Here is an 18,937-nt window from a genome sequence, read left to right on the forward strand (position 1 = left end):
ATAGGTATGAGAGAGAATATCTGTGGTCTTCTAATTAAAGCATCTGCTACTACATTTTCTTTTCCCTTAATATATGATATTCCAAAGTCATATTCACTTAGGAATTCACTCCATCGTCTTTGTCTGGCATTTAAATCTCTTTGGGTGAACAAATATTGTAGACTTTGATGGTCGCTTTTAAGTGTAAAACTTCGCCCCACTAGATAATGTCTCTAGATCTTTAAAACTAGTACTACATCGGCTAACTATAAATCATGAATAGCATAGAGTTCTTCATGAGACTTTAACTTTCTTGAGAAATACGCTATTACTCCTCTATCCTACATCAATACTGCACCTAGCCCTTGTTTGGATGCATCAGTACATACCGTAAAATCTTTGTCCATATCAAGGACTCTTAAGATTGGTGCACTGGTCAGTAGTTTTTTGAGTTCGGAGAATGCTTTATTACATTCCTCAGTCCATTCATACTTAACACCTTTACACTGAAGGGTTGTAATCGACTTTGCAATTTTGGAGAATCCCTCCACAAATCTTCGGTAGTAACCGGCTAAAACCATAAAGCTTCATACTTCATGTGCATTTTTTGGCATTGGCCATTCCATGCTTGCTTTTACCTTCTCAAGGTCTACTGAAATCCCTTCACCTAACATGATATGACCTAAGTAATGAATATTTTCCTGAAATAATGAACACTTGGATAATTTTCCATACAACTGATGTTTTCTAAGGCAGGACAATACTATTTGTAAATGATCTTCATGCCCTTTCTTATTCTTGGAATAGATGACAATATCATCTAAAAAGACTTGTACAAATTGATCAAGATTTCGCGGAAAACATTGTTCGTAAGATTCATGAATATTGCTGGTGCATTTGTTAATCCAAATGGTACCACAGTAAATTCATAATGTCCAAAACGTGTCCGGAATGTAGTCTTAGAAATATCGCTTTCATAAATCCTTAGCTGATGATAGCCTAATCGAAGATCAATTTTTGAAAATATAGCAGCTCCTTTCATCTGATCGAAACTATCATCGACTCGAGGCATAGGATATCAATTCTTTACTGTAGCTCGATTCAAGTCTCGATAATCTATGCATAATCTTAAGGATCCATCTTTCTTCTTGACAAAAATTATAGGAGCACCCAAGGTGATATACTGGGTCGAATATGTCCTATATCCAATACTTCCTTCAATTGAATTTGCAATTCTTGAACTTCTGGAGCTGTCATTCTATAAGGTGTTTTAGAGATTGGTTGAGTACCAGGTTTCAATTCAATAGTGAGATCCAACTCTCTTACAGGGGGTAATCCTGGTAGTTCCTTTGGAAATACATCTGGAAATTTAGCTAATACCAGATATTGTTCTAAGGATGGTCCTTTTTCTTGACTTACTTCTTGAATTACATATGCCTGACAACCTTTTCTTAATAAACACTTCATTTTCATTGTTGATATGTAGCGTAAAGATACTTTTCTCTTGATTCCTTGAATTTGGATCGCTTCTCCTTCATCATTTATACCTAGAATTCTTTTCCCATAACAGTCTACCTAAGCTTGATGAGCTTCTAGCCAATCCATACCTATGACAAGATCATAAGTTCTTAAGGCTGTGACATAAACTTTCAGTTTAGTCGTATAGACCCCTAGGTCAATTTTGCATTGATCCACACTTAAGTCTACGGATTGGATGTTGAGATTGCAACAAGATGATGGAGCTTAGTGAAAAGAGTCGCCTTCACTAAGTGGGCCCGCAGGCTATTTTTGGCGCAAGTCTATTTTTAGACTATGTCTATTTTTAGACATATGGATCATGTCTATGTTTATGGATGATTGATCAAGTTGGGAAAATAGATGGACTTCTATTTTTGATGAAAGTGTGAGTGATCACAGTGTGAGTGATCAAGTCTATTTTTAGACTGGCTGTCAAAAATAGAAAAGTCAAATATTATTATCTCACAATAATATTTGGACTATAAACTTAATCTTATTCTCTTGGAGCACTTCAGTTTGAGCTACGGAAGTGGCACATGCAGCTGTCAGAAGGAAATTCGTTTTTCTTATGAGTCAGTTGAGTTGTTGCATGCATGACTTCAGTTAGAACTCAAGTGAGTTGAGTTTAGTGGACTGGAGGTACAGTTGATGGAGTTGTGTTCAGTTTAACTTAGTTAAACTGGTTGTAGTTAGTCTAACTGCAGATAGACTAATGATGAGTTGTTAAACTAATTATTAACTCATAATACAACTAAAGAATACATCAGTTAACTCAGTTGCATGTCAGTGCATGTTCAGTTCAACAGGGACAGGTGGTAGAGAATCAGATTGCTATCAGTTGTGACTATAGTTGTGCACCAGATCTTGCACAATCAAAGGATTGAGTATGCCAATGAGTTTGCTCACGTATTTGGCCCGCATTTTAGCCTTTTCTCACGTCCACAAAGAGTGAGTGACTATTTTGCAGGTGAAAATCGAGTTTGGGAAGCAATTCTCAGCAGTTCTTGAGCAGGTATTGAGCAGTGGAGGCAGGCAAGCAGTGGAAGAGATTTGGAGATCAGATCTGAGCTGTATTGTGTGTAACAGAGGTGGAGATACTTGTGAGAAGTATTATGCTATGTAATGTTACATGACTCAATCATTAATATACAGATAGTGTGGGGTTTTTAGCGAGATGCTTTCCCCATGATACATACTGTGTTAATGTGTGAATGCTCTTGATGTTTTATTGTTATTGATGCTGCTATATTCTTGATCAACGTAGAGGAGCTTATGTATTGTGTATGTTTTCCGCATTAGTACATGATCAGGATAATCTCCATTGAATATGTGTTAAATTATTCAAAATTTCTACATGGTATCAGAGCTAGATGATTTGTAGAAAAAGTTTCTACATGGTATCGGAGCAGCTTGATTTGTAGAAGAGATTTTTACAGGATATCAAGCGAGGATTGATCATCAGATCTACTATTCAGGAAGTGTTTACATTCTATTTCTTCAGGTAGAGTCTGTAATCGGGCCAGGTAGCCTCTGGATTCATCCTTCTTTTGGAAGGTGAGATATCCGGTGAATGCCCATACAGTCAATCTCTGTAAGAGAAATATTTTGTTCTCACGAATTCTAGATCGGAGGCGGTTGAGTTTGGAGCTGGTGGAAATCGAATTTGCAGCAGTGTTGTTGAAATGTCTTTCAACGGATTGCAAATGTTATTCCAAAGCAAGAGCGACCTGGCGCTCAAGGATAAACTCAGTAACAATAAAGGTGAGAATGGATCTTCATCAAAGGTATCTGATGAAGAGAATTGTGCTTTGGCTGCCAAAGCAAAGAAGGGGAAGAACAAGAAAGCTTCTCATTCTGGTGCGAAAGGCAAGAAGCAGGATATGTCCAAGGTGAAGTGTTTTCACTGTCACCAGCATGGACACTATGCCACAAATTGTCCGCAGAAGAAGAAGAACAAGCAAGCTGCTGGATCTGCAGGGGGAGAGGCTTTAGCTTCTCAGTTTGAGCTTGATTTTTCATTGATCGCATGCTTGGTTTCAAGTGTGATGGGATCAGTGTGGTTTCTGGACAGTGGTGCGTCTTTTCACATGACGGGAGATAGAGATTTGTTCTCTGATCTGGAGTACAAAGATCTTGGAGTGCACATCGAGATGGGCGATGATGGTAGATACAGTGCGACCGGTATCGATACCATTTCCTTTGAGAGGGAGTCTGGTAAACCCTTTGTATTGAAGGAAGTCATGCATGTTCCAGGATTGAAGAAGAATCTCATCTCAGTGGCGATGTTAGAAGACAAGGGGTATGATGTTGTTTTCAGCGAGGGAAAGGCCTTCCTGCGCAACAAGACAACTGGTGAGACCCGGAAGATAGGGGTTCGAGTGAGGAACCTTTATCAGTTGCATGTAGATGGATGCACAGCAATGGCAGGCAAGGCAGAAGGATTGGTGAGCCGGGATGATGGCGAGTTGTGGCACAGGAGATTGGGTCACCTTCACCATGGAGCCTTGAAGATACTGCAGCAGATCACTACAGGGCTTCCTAAAGGCACACTTGCGCAGTCAGATCAATGCAAGGGGTGTACTTTGGGGAAGTTTGTGAAAGCCACCTTTCATGAGAAGGATAGTCGCGCCACGACGATCCTTGAGAGAATTCACACAGACGTGTGTGGACCTTTCTCAGTTGCTTCCACAGCAAAACACAGGTATTATGTGATTTTTGTTGATGATTTCTCTCGTAAGTGCTGGATCTTCTTCATGCAGAAGAAGAGCGAGACATATTCAAAGTTATGTGAATTCAAAGCACTGGTCGAGAAGGAGTCGGGGAAGAAGGTGAAGGCTCTTAGGAGCGATAATGGTGGTGAATACATCTCGGACGAGTTCAAGGATTTCTGCAAGGCAGAAGGGATTCGTAGAGAGCTCATAGCTCCCCATAACCCACAGCAGAACGGGGTAGCTGAGCGGAAGAACAGAACGATTGTGGGTGCTGCACGGGCAATGTTGCATGATCAGGGCCTACCCCTTCACTTGTGGGCGGAAGCATGCAATACAGCAGTTTATGTGCAGAACCGTTGTCCTCATAGGATACTTGGCATGAGTACACCCGAGGAGGCTTATTCTGGTAAGAAGCCTGATCTTTCTCATTTGAGGATTTTTGGTGCTAACGTTTACATGCATGTGACGAAGGATGCCAAAAAGAAGTTGGAGCCGACTACAGAGGTTGGGATATTTGTGGGGTACACTGATACGCCCCACAACTATCGTGTGTATTTGCCAGACAGTGGTAAAACTGTTGTGCGACGGGATATAAAATTTCAGGAGGAGAAAGCCATGAAGTGTTCGCTTGAGAGGGAGCTACACTTGCATGCAGATGAGGAGCTATTAGTTCCTAAGGATGAGCTTCAGGACGTGGATCAGCCACAGGACGAGGTTCATGGAGTGGAAGAGACCACTCATGCAGCGCCAACCATCAGAGGGCGAAAGCGCTTGACAGAAGCTGAGCGACTGGCTCAAGATGCAGATAAAGTTGTAGGACCACCTACAGCCCAACGCAGGCAGAGACAGTCACCTGATCGGTACACTGGATACATGGCTCTTATGAGCAAGTGTGTTGTGACTGAGCCATCCTCTTTCGAGGAAGCTGTGGAGGATCCCGCATGGGTAGACGCCATGGTGGAAGAGTATGATTCTATTGTCAGAAACAGTGCATGGGAGATTGTTCCTAGACCGGAAGGGAAATCAGTGGTAGGTTCGAGATGGATCTACAAAGTTAAGCAGGCAGCTGACGGGAGTGTGGAGAAGTACAAGGCAAGATTTGTTGCCCGAGGCTTTTCACAGATTGAGGGGATCGATTATGAGGAGACCTTTGCACCTGTCGCAAGGTATTCTTCCATACGGACGATTCTTGCTCTCTCAGCGCAGATGGGATGGCACATTCATCAGATGGATGTGAAGACTGCGTTCCTCAACGGAGTCATTGAGGAGGAGGTGTACATTGAGCAACCCGAAGGCTTTGAAGTCTTCAACAGCGAGTCGCATGTGTGCAGGCTCAAGAGAGCGTTGTATGGGTTGAAGCAAGCACCACGTGCTTGGTACACACGGATAGACAGCTATTTCACAGGACTTGGATTCTCCAAGAGCGAGGCGGATCCGAACCTATACCAGATTGTGGTGGAGGGTAAGTTGCTTATCATTGTACTGTATGTTGATGATTTGATTCTAACGGGTGATGAGCTGTTGATACTGTCATGCAAGAAGGATCTTGCTACAGAGTTTGAGATGAAGGACTTGGGCCTCCTTCACTATTTCCTAGGATTGGAAATATGGCAGCGCAGTGGTGGACTGTTTGTTTCTCAGGGCAAGTATGCTCGGGAGATACTGGAGAAGTTCAACATGCATGGCTGCAAGCCTGTTGATACTCCTCTTCCTAGAGGTTGGAGGAAGGAGGATGCCACTTCGGGAGAAGAAGTGGATGCCACTGTTTATCGACAGTTGGTGGGGTCGCTGATGTATTTGGTCAATACACGACCTGATATATGCTATGCAGTTAACCAGCTTTCACAAGCTATGGTTAAGCCTACCAAGCTCTTCTGGAAGGCGGGCAAGCATGTATTGAGCCACTTGAGAGGCACATCGGGATATGGATCTTGGTACAGGCAGGAGGATGCAGAGTGGGTAGGGAGCCCAACGGACAGAAAGAGCACATCAGGAGGGGTCTTCAGTATCGGATCGACATTAGTTTCTTGGTACAATAGGAAGCAGAGATCTGTGTGGATGAGGATGATCTTGGTTGGGTTTTTCGGGTCCAAGCACATCAAGTACCATCATATCAGAGATTGTGTGCAGCGGAGGATCATGTTACTTTCGTACATTCCAACGGAGGATCAGGATGTTGATATTCTGACAAAGGCTCTCACCAGGAGCAAATTCGAGTACCACCGAGGCAGGATAGGGGTTGATGATAATCTATATCTTGTCGAGAGGGAGTGTTGAGATTGCAACAAGATGATGGAGCTTAGTGAAAAGAGTCACCTTCACTAAGTGGGCCCGCAGGCTATTTTTGGCGCAAGTCTATTTTTAGACTATGTCTATTTTTAGACATATGGATCATGTCTATGTTTATGGATGATTGATCAAGTTGGGAAAATAGATGGACTTCTATTTTTGATGAAAGTGTGAGTGATCACAGTGTGAGTGATCAAGTCTATTTTTAGACTGGCTGTCAAAAATAGAAAAGTCAAATATTATTATCTCACAATAATATTTGGACTATAAACTTAATCTTATTCTCTTGGAGCACTTCAGTTTGAGCTACGGAAGTGGCACATGCAGCTGTCAGAAGGAAATTCGTTTTTCTTATGAGTCAGTTGAGTTGTTGCATGCATGACTTCAGTTAGAACTCAAGTGAGTTGAGTTTAGTGGACTGGAGGTACAGTTGATGGAGTTGTGTTCAGTTTAACTTAGTTAAACTGGTTGTAGTTAGTCTAACTACAGATAGACTAATGATGAGTTGTTAAACTAATTATTAACTCATAATACAACTAAAGAATACATCAGTTAACTCAGTTGCATGTCAGTGCATGTTCAGTTCAACAGGGACAGGTGGTAGAGAATCAGATTGCTATCAGTTGTGACTATAGTTGTGCACCAGATCTTGCACAATCAAAGGATTGAGTATGCCAATGAGTTTGCTCACGTATTTGGCCCGAATTTTAGCCTTTGATCACGTCCACAAAGAGTGAGTGACTATTTTGCAGGTGAAAATCGAGTTTGGGAAGCAATTCTCAACAGTTCTTGAGCAGGTATTGAGCAGTGGAGGCAGGCAAGCAGTGGAAGAGATTTGGAGATCAGATCTGAGCTGTATTGTGTGTAACAGAGGTGGAGATACTTGTGAGAAGTATTATGCTATGTAATGTTACATGACTCAATCATTAATATACAGATAGTGTGGGGTTTTTAGCGAGATGCTTTCCCCGTGATACATACTGTGTTAATGTGTGAATGCTCTTGATGTTTTATTGTTATTGATGCTGCTATATTCTTGATCAACGTAGAGGAGCTTATGTATTGTGTATGTTTTCCGCATTAGTACATGATCAGGATAATCTCCATTGAATATGTGTTAAATTATTCAAAATTTCTACATTGGAGTTCTCCTGAGGCCATTTCTACCTATCTGAAATCATTTTGTCTGCGAGCTGCCAACCCACATTTGTTTAATGCATATGACAAAATGAAACTATCTGTGGCACTACTATCAAATAAGATTTTGAGTTTTATACCATTAATAATACCTGAAGATTCCACTACAGTGGATTGATGTGTTTCTTGGTCGTTGTTGACTAATGCATGAATTCTATGATTGCCTTGGTTGTTTGATATTGGTTCCTTTCTAGTCCTATGCAATATATTTGATGAATTTTCTGGACAATCACATTGAAAATGTGGTCCTCCACATCCCCAACAATTAACCTATGTTATTCCTCTTGAATCAGGACGTGAATCTCTAGATAAAGAGCTTCGTCCTCTCATGTTGCTTCCTCTCAAATTTCTTCCTCTATTAGTAGTTCCATGAGATTTCCATGGGTTGATGTTTGATGATTCAGTGGTTATAGTATTCACTGCCATGGGAGCTCTTGTTCCTACATTTCTTGAGGTAAATCTATTACCATAAGGTGGCCTTAAGCTACCTCCCCTGAAGAAATTTCGGGGAGTATTTCCTTGAAATCCTGATTGTAAAGGTTCTGCTGGCCCTGCATCCTTTTTGATTCCTAGATGTTCTTCTGCATAACAACCACATTCTACCGCCTCAGTGACTGATGATGGTTTCCACATGCTCACCAAGGCCCTGTTGCGAGGATTTAACCCAAATATGAAGCGTTTAGCTTGACGTTCATCGGAATCTAAGTAGTGAATGTATTTTACAAGCTCCATAAACCTTATCTCATATTCTTCCACTGTTTTATTACCTTGAACTAATGTATGGAAGGCTCTGGCTTGTTGTTGTTGAAAGTATGGAGGTAAATACTTTGCACGGAATCTTTCCTCGAACAATTCCCAAGGGACATTATCCGATGTAAGGTGCAGTTGTTTTTCCAGATTTCCCCACCAAATCAAGGCACTTTCCTTTAATTGAAATACAACAATTTTTGTTTTTGTAGAAGAAGAATATTCTCTTAATCTAAAACATTTGTTCATTCCTTCTAACCATGCCTCAGCACGTTCACCTGCTCGACCTCCTGAAAATTCTGGGAGTTTAATTTTCTGAAGCTCCCTAGAAATATCTTCTTTTGATCTTTTATGCTCAAAATTATTTGGTTCCACTAAATTGGTTGCTAAGGGTTGAAGTTCTTCTTTGGTCTTAGCCATAGTTGACCCTTTTAATGTTTCCAATAAGGCTTCCAATGAGTTCATTATCACGGTCAACTCCGGTGCTGGAGCAATTGGTGTTGATAATGGTCTCAGTGGAGACGATGATGATGGTGGTGGTGATGGGGATGATGATGACAACGGTGGTGGCATTAATGATGGTGATGCTACCCGATCACGTCAGCGTCGCTCATATGTCCTTACCATTGTAATGTTTCCTGTGCACATAATAAAATTTTGTAAAAAATTTGAGGTAGACATTGGGATTTAACATTTTTTTTTTGTAGTTTCACATTCATAAATGGTTATAGTTTTTGCTATTTTTATCTGCTAGGAAAATCTTACTAGTGCGGAGATCAAGGAGGGTGGTCTCGCGACCTCCTTGTCCTAATGCAGGGTATTCTATCCTAATATGAAATAATGCAGAAGCGTATGGTTATTAATTCCTAAGGTAGATCATCCAAAATTAATTACTAAGTAACATTCACAAAGTTAAAATATTAAATGCCTCGTTACAATGAACATCATCAACATACCCATCACACCTCAAACTAACCATTACCTTTAAAGAAGGACACACATAGTTATAATGTTGAATATGATACTTAGATGTATATTATCGGAATATCAATTATAACTATAACATATTCAATGCAATTTCATAAAAGAAATTTAAAATATTTACATAAAAATTATGGTAGGCTGGTAATTTATATATTTCTATAAAATAAATATAAGGGTCAAACTCTAATAGAACCAAGTAACTTAGATGATACCGATTAAACAATTAAATATCTGGGTGCGGAATAATAAAATTTATTATTTAAAACAAAACAAAATCTTATTAATTTTCAAAATAAATATAAGTCCGTACTATTTATAAATATTTTAAAGTCATTATTATTTATAAATATTTTAAAGTCATTCAGGCATCTTTATAAGATTAAAAGGAAACAATATTATATTCACGCACCCATATCTATCAACTATTACACGGCGACAAACACAACGATAATATTGACACGATAACATAGATGTTTCATATTATGACTTATGGTCCTCATAGCTAGAGCCCACGGGGCATACAATCCATTACGCATCAAATAATGTATTAATGTCGCGCCATACCCTCTCCACAGTAAATAATATTTTCGGTGTATAGTTATATCCTATGCAATATGAGAGTACCGTATACCATTATTTCTGTGTAATCAGCTTGTTTTCAGCCACTTACCGTAATGCTGCTCATACGTGGTGTGGCTTTTTAGTTAGACTTTAGGCGGCGCCTGAGAAGTTATCATTGCACCACAAATCTTGAATATGAGTGCGGTGCTATGGTGTAGTCGGTTATCTAGCAAGTAAGACACCCGACACCCGACGTTCGACCAACCAAGAGGTGGAACCATGCCGACACGCGGGGTCGCGGGTTCGAAACTCGTGGCGGGGATCCCTTCTCCTCCCACTCTAGCTGGAAGCGACCAGTGAAAAGAAACATCACCAGCGGCGGTGGAGGGCATGCAAGCTCAAACATTCAAATATATTATTAAGTCTACCATTATCCGAGCAATATCCCCTCCATTTTTTTTCTTCTTCTTTAATTTCGATGGCATAGAGGAATTTGCCAGCAACGGGGCCATTGCTTATCCTCACGTTCTAACGCAGTTATTTAAGTCCAATTGCTTTTATTTTTTAAATTTGGGGTTTTTGTTTATTCTATTCACGTCCCTCTCAAAATCCGCCATGAATCTCCATGTGGGCTGCGCTGGGGCCATGATTTTTCTTCTCTTCTTGCATTAAGCTCTTGTCAAATGGATGACGGATGCTATCTCTACTTTTCAAGTTGCATCTCGGTACATAGAGACTGGAATTTCTCACATTTCATAGTCGGGGAGATGGCAAAAGGTCGTTGAGTCGATTCCCTCTTCGTACCTCGAGGGTTACTTTCTATATGCGAGCAAACATCTCTCTTGACAGCCTGTGTTGGGCTTTATGTCGCAACATCTTGTATCTCAAAAATGCACACTTACAAAAGAGAAGTAAGAACCTGTACTGGAAAAGGCCACTTTTGTGGGAGAAAATGGTAAGCTGTCGAGCTCTAACGAGCAATTTCTTCCAGCAACCTATGGATGAGGATAAGGTCGCAGACAACAATGAAAGAAATGGAGAACTGAAACTTGAACGTCCACCTTTCGACTTAAATATGGTCATAGTTTTTACTGGTTACTACTTAATGTTTAGGAGAAAATAACAGCCAATGTATTTCCAACCGCAATCCAAAAGTTTCAGCAATTACCTTCAACCTCAGTGAAACTCTTATCTGAGGAAGGGAGCTAGACAAGTTTGGCCATTCCACTACAAATATTAAAGATTTTCATTACCAGTCAGTTTTAAAAACCAAAAGCTGCAAGTTCATAGTGAATTACCTGTTTAAATACAATGAAGTTGCTTCTAACTTAAAGGGTTCTCCAGAAAGAAAGAAAATGACTCCTAAAAAAATTTCACGTAGCAGTGCAACAGAAAATTCAACAGAATGTAAAGACTGATCTTAAAATTCAACAGAAAATTACACGATGCGTAGGGCCTGTGAGGTCGAAAGGGTTTTAAACTTGGCTCTAATACCAAATGACAGGGCCATTAAAGTAGATTCATGAGCCTGTAATTAATTTCTTGAAATTTTTGCAAAATTAACTAACAGAATTAATGAAGGTACTTACCTGTGCACTTGCGGTTGCTGATGTCTCCAGCTACTCTGCTTCGGTTACCAAAAGACCAAATCCACCCAGCCAAACTGAGCAGAACCTCGCTACTCAGTCCAGTAAGCTTCTTAGTTGAAGCAGACTGTTCCCCCATGCCCAGAAACCTCAGAACAATTCGCGCTCTTCCTGTGGGTAATTTCAGTTTATGATGTCCTTCCCCTTCAATTTCCTTTTCCTCCGTTCTTTTCCTTCCTTTCCCCGGGGCCCCCTCTAAAATTCTGCTCAGTGGTTTTTATCTGGTTTCTTGGCGGTGGTCGCTCTTCCACCAGCAGCCCACCGCTTAGCCTTCTGGTGACACCTTCCATGTCACGTATCATATATATCTCTGTTATGGTCACGTATATATATATTTCATTTATAAAGTAATTAATTATATTTCTTTATGATTTATTAAAGTGCTTCTTTTAATATTAAGATTATAACATTATACTCAGTACCCTTTTAATTAATTTATTATATATATTTTTAATCATTTTATTAATTTATTAATATAATTTTTATTAATAATCTGAAACATATAATTTATATAGCCCTCTTTTAGTATTTACCCATTAATCATGATACATTAAGAAATATGGGTGTTGATGGATGAGTAGAACCTCTATTCGAAGAAGTGTCATGATATTTAATACTTATAGTTAATTTAGTATATAAATACTAGTGCAGTGTATGCGACACATGCATATGTAGCTATCATATGCATGCATCGTATGCCTGCTATTATTCTTACGTTCTCTATATTTATAGATAGGTCGTTACACCTATGGATAAAGGTTTGAAACCTATGAGGGTCTCCCTTTATATACTTGACATTACGGGAAGCACTAGTTCATGTTAGCATTGTCCAATGCAAGAGTATTGTGAATGACAACTGCTAAGTTTTATAGACGTTGGAACATGTCTCTAGCCTAGACCACTAAGTATGAATGTTAGTGTTTCAAATGCTCCTTATATTTATTGAGGTAAATTTTAAAATTAATCTTTGAATTATGTTTTAGTTTTGAGGGCCCAATGATGTCACCTGCTCCTAGAATGCAACTAAATGATGAAAATGAAACTTTTCATTCGATGGAGGCTATTCTAACAAAGGAAGATAAACAACCAATCAATGCATCAAATAATCCAAAAACATCAATACAAAATTGTCAATGCAATAAAATGAATCTAATCTTTCATTCTACTAACAAATGCAATGCCATAGAAATGAAAAATCTTTTTATTTTCGCTAAAGATGTAATCAAAGCAAACTAGTGCAAAATAGAAAAAGAGAATGCATACAACTCAATAATCATGAAAATCTCTTTCACAATAATGATTTTGAATGCAACAAATGCTTTGAAAACTACTTAAAAGATAAACACTTTCGCTTTTCGAAACACAAAATTCAAAGCAAATTCTTCCTTTCAGTTCAATCAAAACAAAAAAAAATGTAATCTATTGCTTTCCAAATGGAACTAAAGTTACTTTCAAAGCATCTACTCGATTCGACACTAATGAAAACAACTTTATACCAAAGAACCAAAAGTGACTTGCAAAATATGTCCAGACGCAAAAACACTCTTTTAACAAGGGTAACTAATCTCTGAAGAGAAGACCAATGAGTGAATGAAGGATGACTTAGAAGCCCTAGAAACCCTAGAAGGAAAATCAAGCTCTAAACACACTTAAACCAAATCAAGAGGCAATTGCAATCAAACAAACATGTCAAGCAAGACAAGGACACTAAAATCACACTGGTAAGCCACTAACAGAAGGAAAAATACTGAAAACAAGAAGACAAACCCTAATTTTATTTAACCTCTGATATCATCGCACCTGTTAAAAGAAAAGTAATGATCATCGCTACTGTAATCAACATATATGCGATGTCATCACGGCTGTCGGGGACAAAACTGTGATGGTTGAGAAAAATAAAGAAAAAACAAAAAATCTTCAAGAGCAGCACAAATTAAGAACCTTCAAGCAATTACTAGAAAGTGAAAATAGTTACAGACAAGCAAACAAGTCTGGGAATGGATGGTTGGTCAAACTCATCACAAAAACAAGGTGAAGGATTGAACGGAAAGGATCATAGGTTCTCCAGTGGAGTTGCCATTTTTTTTTCTGGGTAAATCCTCTTTGCGGACAGAGACGATCCCTCTAACCCAATGAGTGGGTCTAGAAACCGAAGTGACAATCTACTAGACACTTTCCTAAGTTATAATTGAAAATAGAGACGAAGAAGATGGCCTACCTCATTCTAATGCTATCTCGATCTCCTTTGTTGAAGACCTTGAATCACTTGTGTCATGGGATCGTTCCTACTGCTTACAACATTTATGCACATGCACAAGAGATCAAGACACAATGAGGCATGAAAATACAAATAGCATATTCAAAAGTAACCTACTTAACTGATCAAGGAATGTTAAGCTAAATGATACACGAGCATACACATTTAGGGAAAATGAACCAGAAATTGTATATTAATAGAAAATAAAGGGAAGCATACAACCAAGCCTTGATGTTGATAGGCTCTCCTTGAATGAATATCCAAGTCCAAGCTAAGCTCTCTAAGAACTCCTTCTCCAAGCCAGATGAATAGCATATAGGCACAATCTTAACATAAGGGTGCAAATAGGCAAAGACCAACCATTTGGGAATGGGAGAGGATGAATATATAGGCTGGGAAAGGGAGTTAGGATCTTTCCAAATATAGGAGTAGACCCTTATCTCAAGGAGGTCGCTCATAGGGATAAGACCAAGAGGCCAATTTAGGAGAATTCGACCTCATTTATGTCAAACAACCTCCAGCTCACCACTCTGGAAGCTTCTAGATCACGAAGCTTCTCATCCCCTTTGGTAAAATTTCCTTTTTTGGATCATCGTGGGTATACAAGTGAACAAAGCGATGCCATCACGGGTCAAGTGCAATGCAACAGGCGATCAACATTGTTTTTAGTCTCATAAGCATGATGATTCTCAAATTAGGGTTTTAGAGCTATTTCTTTCAGGGAAAACTCAAGGCATTTTCCAATCAATGAATTAGGAAAGATCTGAGCTGCATATATGTATGAGTACACTACATAATGGTCATATTTTGGGCACTTCGGGGTATGTCACAGGGAAGCACAGGAGATGTGACAAAATATTGTGTAACAAACCTATAACAAATCCGTTGTAACTTCCTCTTCACTCTCACACAGTCTCCTCTATTTTTCTCACACCAAATAATACATAACTGCAACACAATTACCTGATATAAACTGAGGGTTTCCTTTTAGGGGAAAAAACCCTAAATTAAAATAACTTCTACCATCATCTCTTTCACTTAATGAGCAACTTAGATTGAATACAAGATTACAATATTTTACAAGGTAGTTTTTTCTATAATTTTTGCTTTGAGGGCACTGTCCCTGAACCCCCACCAAGGGGGAGCTAAAAGAATGTTTCCATCACCCCATGGACCCCCTTGGAAGAGATAGTGGGGGGGAGGGGGAGGGAATCCCCACTGTCAGGGACTAGGATCTAAATGTGGCAAAAATAAGACCTCTAAATCAGGAAGACAATTATGCTCCACACCCAAGAATCTCCCACTTGGAGATTGATTATATCAACTCCATTGTTGCTTCACTTGATGGACAATGCTTCCACTTTGACTTGGTTGTTTCTCTTTTTTACCATCATACTTGAACACCAATTGAAATTGAGTGGAAACTCAATTTATCCCTGGTTACAACCTTTGTTAACAAAACTGCATGATTCTAGCTAGTTTGTATATTTTCCAACTTTAACTGTCCATCTTCTAAAAATGATCATATGAAATGGTATCTGCGTTATATGTGTTTATTCTTGGAATGAAATGTTGAGTTCTTCACAAGATGAATGGCACTCTAGTTGTCACTGTATAACCTGCCAATCTCTTACTTCTAGCCCAATTCATCCATAAACCTTTATAACCAAATCATTCATTTATTATCCTCTATAGAAGCAACATATTCTGCTTCCATTGTTGAAAGTGCAACAATGTTTTTCATTTTTGAAACCCAAATTACTGGTGTTCCACCTACATTAAACACATACCATGTGGTGCTCCTCTTGTTATCTCTATCACCTTCTATATTTGCATTGACATATCCATGTAGAATAGTGTTTGAACCTCCAAAACATAATGCTTGATTAGTGGTACCTCTCAAATACTTGAGAATCCACTTCACTGCCATCCAATTCTCTTTTCCTGGATTATTCATATACCTACTCACAACTCCCACTACATGTGCAATATCAAGCCTTGTGCACACCATTGCATACATTAAGCTTCCAATTGCTGATGCATATGGAACTTTAGACATATAATCCATCTCTTCCTAAGTCTTGGGACACATCTCCTTACTTTGTTTGAAATGCCTAGCTAAAGGTTTACAAATTGGTTTTGCATTTTTCATATTAAGGCTTCCAAACACCTTTTCTTTGTACTCACCCTAAGACAATATTAATTTGTTATTTTGCTTGTCTCTAGTTATTCTCGTACTAATGATTTTCTTTACAACACCCAAATCCTTCATTGCAAATGAATTAACCAGTTTTCCTTTTAGCACATTTATTTCTTGCATGGTAAACCCTACAACAAGCATGTCATCTACATACAATAGCAATATAATATAGTTTTTATTTTTTTTCTTTTGAAGATAAACACAATGGTTAGAGTGACATCTAGTGTAACCATGTTTAGACATAAACTTGTCAAATTTTAGATTCCATTGCCTTAAAGCTTGTTTTAAGCCACATAGGTTCTTCTTCAACTTGCACACAAATATCTCCTTCCCTTTAACCTCATATCCTTTTGGTTGTTTCATATAGATATCTTCCTCCAAATCCCAATGGAGAAAGTTTTTCTTTACATCTAGATATTCAGGATAAAATATTTTGTTACCATTAGGCTTAAAATAGTTCTGATTGAATTCATTTTAACAACGGAAGAAAAAAATTCATCAAATTATATACCTTTCTTTTATTCAAACCCCTTCACAACAAGTCTAGCATTATACCTCATTTTTCCTCCATCTTCTTCCTTCAACCTGTAAACCCATTTATTCTATAATGTTGTTTTACCTGCAGGAAACTAGACTAAGTCCCAAGTCTGGTTATGTACCAAGGATTCCATCTCTTCTTTCATGTATTTCTCCCACTTCTTCCTAGTTTCTACCGACATTTCTTCTTCATATCCATTTGGTTCACCAGAATTAGTCAACAATACATAATATAATGAAGGAGAATATCGTTTGGGGGGTTTACTTAGTCTGGTAGTTCTTATAACAACACTAGCAAGAGTTTGAGGTTCTTGTTGCTATTGTTGTTGTTATTCTTGCTAAGTTTGTTGCTATTGATCGTTATGATTTCTTGGCACCTTTACTTTTCCTGTGATATCTTCAAGCACTGTGTATTTTGTTTTTTTTTCCTATCTCTTTCCCTGCAACTTATCTTTTTACAAGACCCTTCCATTTAATACTACATCTCTACTCCTGATAATTTTATGGTTTTCATAATCATATATGCGATAACCAAAATCATTAACACCATATCCAATAAAGGTATACTTATTTGATTTTTCCTCAAGTTTTTTTGTGTTTTCTTTATTAATGTGGACAAATGCTTCACAACCAAAAGTCTTTAAAAATAAGTAGTTTACCTTCTTACCTATCCATGCCTCCTCTGGAATACCGCCATCCAAGGAACTTGAAGACCCTTTTTTTATTAGGTAAACAACAATATCTACAACATCTACCAAACATTGTAAGGGAAATATTTCATGCAATCTCATACACCTTGCATGCTCCATGATTGTTCTGTTCATCCTTTTTGACACACCATTTACTTGAAGTGTTCCTAAAATTGTCTTCTCTCTATGAATTCCATGGTATGAATAGTGATTATCAAACCCCTTGTTGCATTATTAACCTCCATTATCTGATATGAGACACTTCAACCTCTTTCATGTCTCATTCTCAACTAAATATTTCCATTTCTTAAAAGTATCAAAGACATCAGATTTATTTTGAATACAATAAATCCAAGTTTTCCTAGTTACATCATCAAATAACATAATAGAGAAATCCACCAAGAGATGATACCTCAGCAGGTCCCAATACATTTGTATACATAATCTCTAGTTTTTCACTCTTCTTTTCTTCCCAACTCTAAGAAATCCAACTCTCTTCTATTTTCCATAAACAAAATTCTCACAGAAATCCAAATCAACATGCTTCAAATCTGGCAACAAATTTCTTGAGTGAACAATTTGCATACCCTTCTCACTCATGTGCCCAAGCCTACGATGCCACAGTGTTGTATCTTCTCTTGTGGAGGTTAAAGAATTAGCAGAATTTGAAATACCATTGCATAAATACAGTGTACCAACCTTTTCTCCTTTTTCTATTATCAGGGCTTGTTTAGTGACCTTCCAAACTTTGTCTATAAATGTAGTTACACAACCTTCACCTCCCAACTGCCCTACTAAAATTAGAATTGTATTTAGATCTAGAACATGCCTTACCTCCTTTAGAAACCATTGGTTTCCATTCTATTGTTAATTAAGTATATTACCCATTCCAATAATTTTATAGGTTTTATCATCACCCAAACGAACCTGTCCAAAATATCCTTGAACATAGTCATGATAATGTTTCCAATCAGGTATAGCATGGAGTGAAACCCCTGAATCTACCACCCAGGCATCAATAATATTTTATAATGAAAGAATAAAAGCATCTTGCAACACATCAATGTTACATACGCTTCTCGATTGTTCTCTTGATGTCCATCTCCTTATTTTCCCTTCCGAATTTTACAGTCTTTCTTTAGATGTCCTCTCTTCCCACATTTCTAGCACACTATCCATAATTTATGTTGGAAATAATACTGAGAGGGGCGGTGAATCAGTATTATCAAGTTCTTTTAATAAATCTTCCTTATTTATACTTCGAATTATTTTTACATGTCAGTACCATAAAAATAATGAGCATGAACAAGAAAAACAGATAGTCACACCAAAGAACACCACCTGCTGCAATATGTCTCTATCTTCTTTCAAATTAGAAACTCCTTTTACAATGGTTTTGTATTGGTGCAGTCCTTTACCAGTACGCAGGCTGCAACCTGCAGAGAGCTACAACTCTCTCTCGTTTTCCAGTCTCTCCTGGAAGGGAGCTACAACCCCCTACTTCTTTTCTTTCAAGGACCACTTTTCATAAATTTTCAAACTGGATCCATGAACATCAAATGATCATCAAGTACAAGTAAATCACCCAGTCAACTGCAGTAACCAGTAACAGTAAACTAAAC

Source organism: Pinus tabuliformis, chromosome 8 (genome assembly GCF_031772625.1).
Source record: "Pinus tabuliformis cultivar Carrire ecotype Pingquan chromosome 8, CPIR1, whole genome shotgun sequence".
NCBI classification, from domain to species: domain Eukaryota; kingdom Viridiplantae; phylum Streptophyta; class Pinopsida; order Pinales; family Pinaceae; genus Pinus; species Pinus tabuliformis.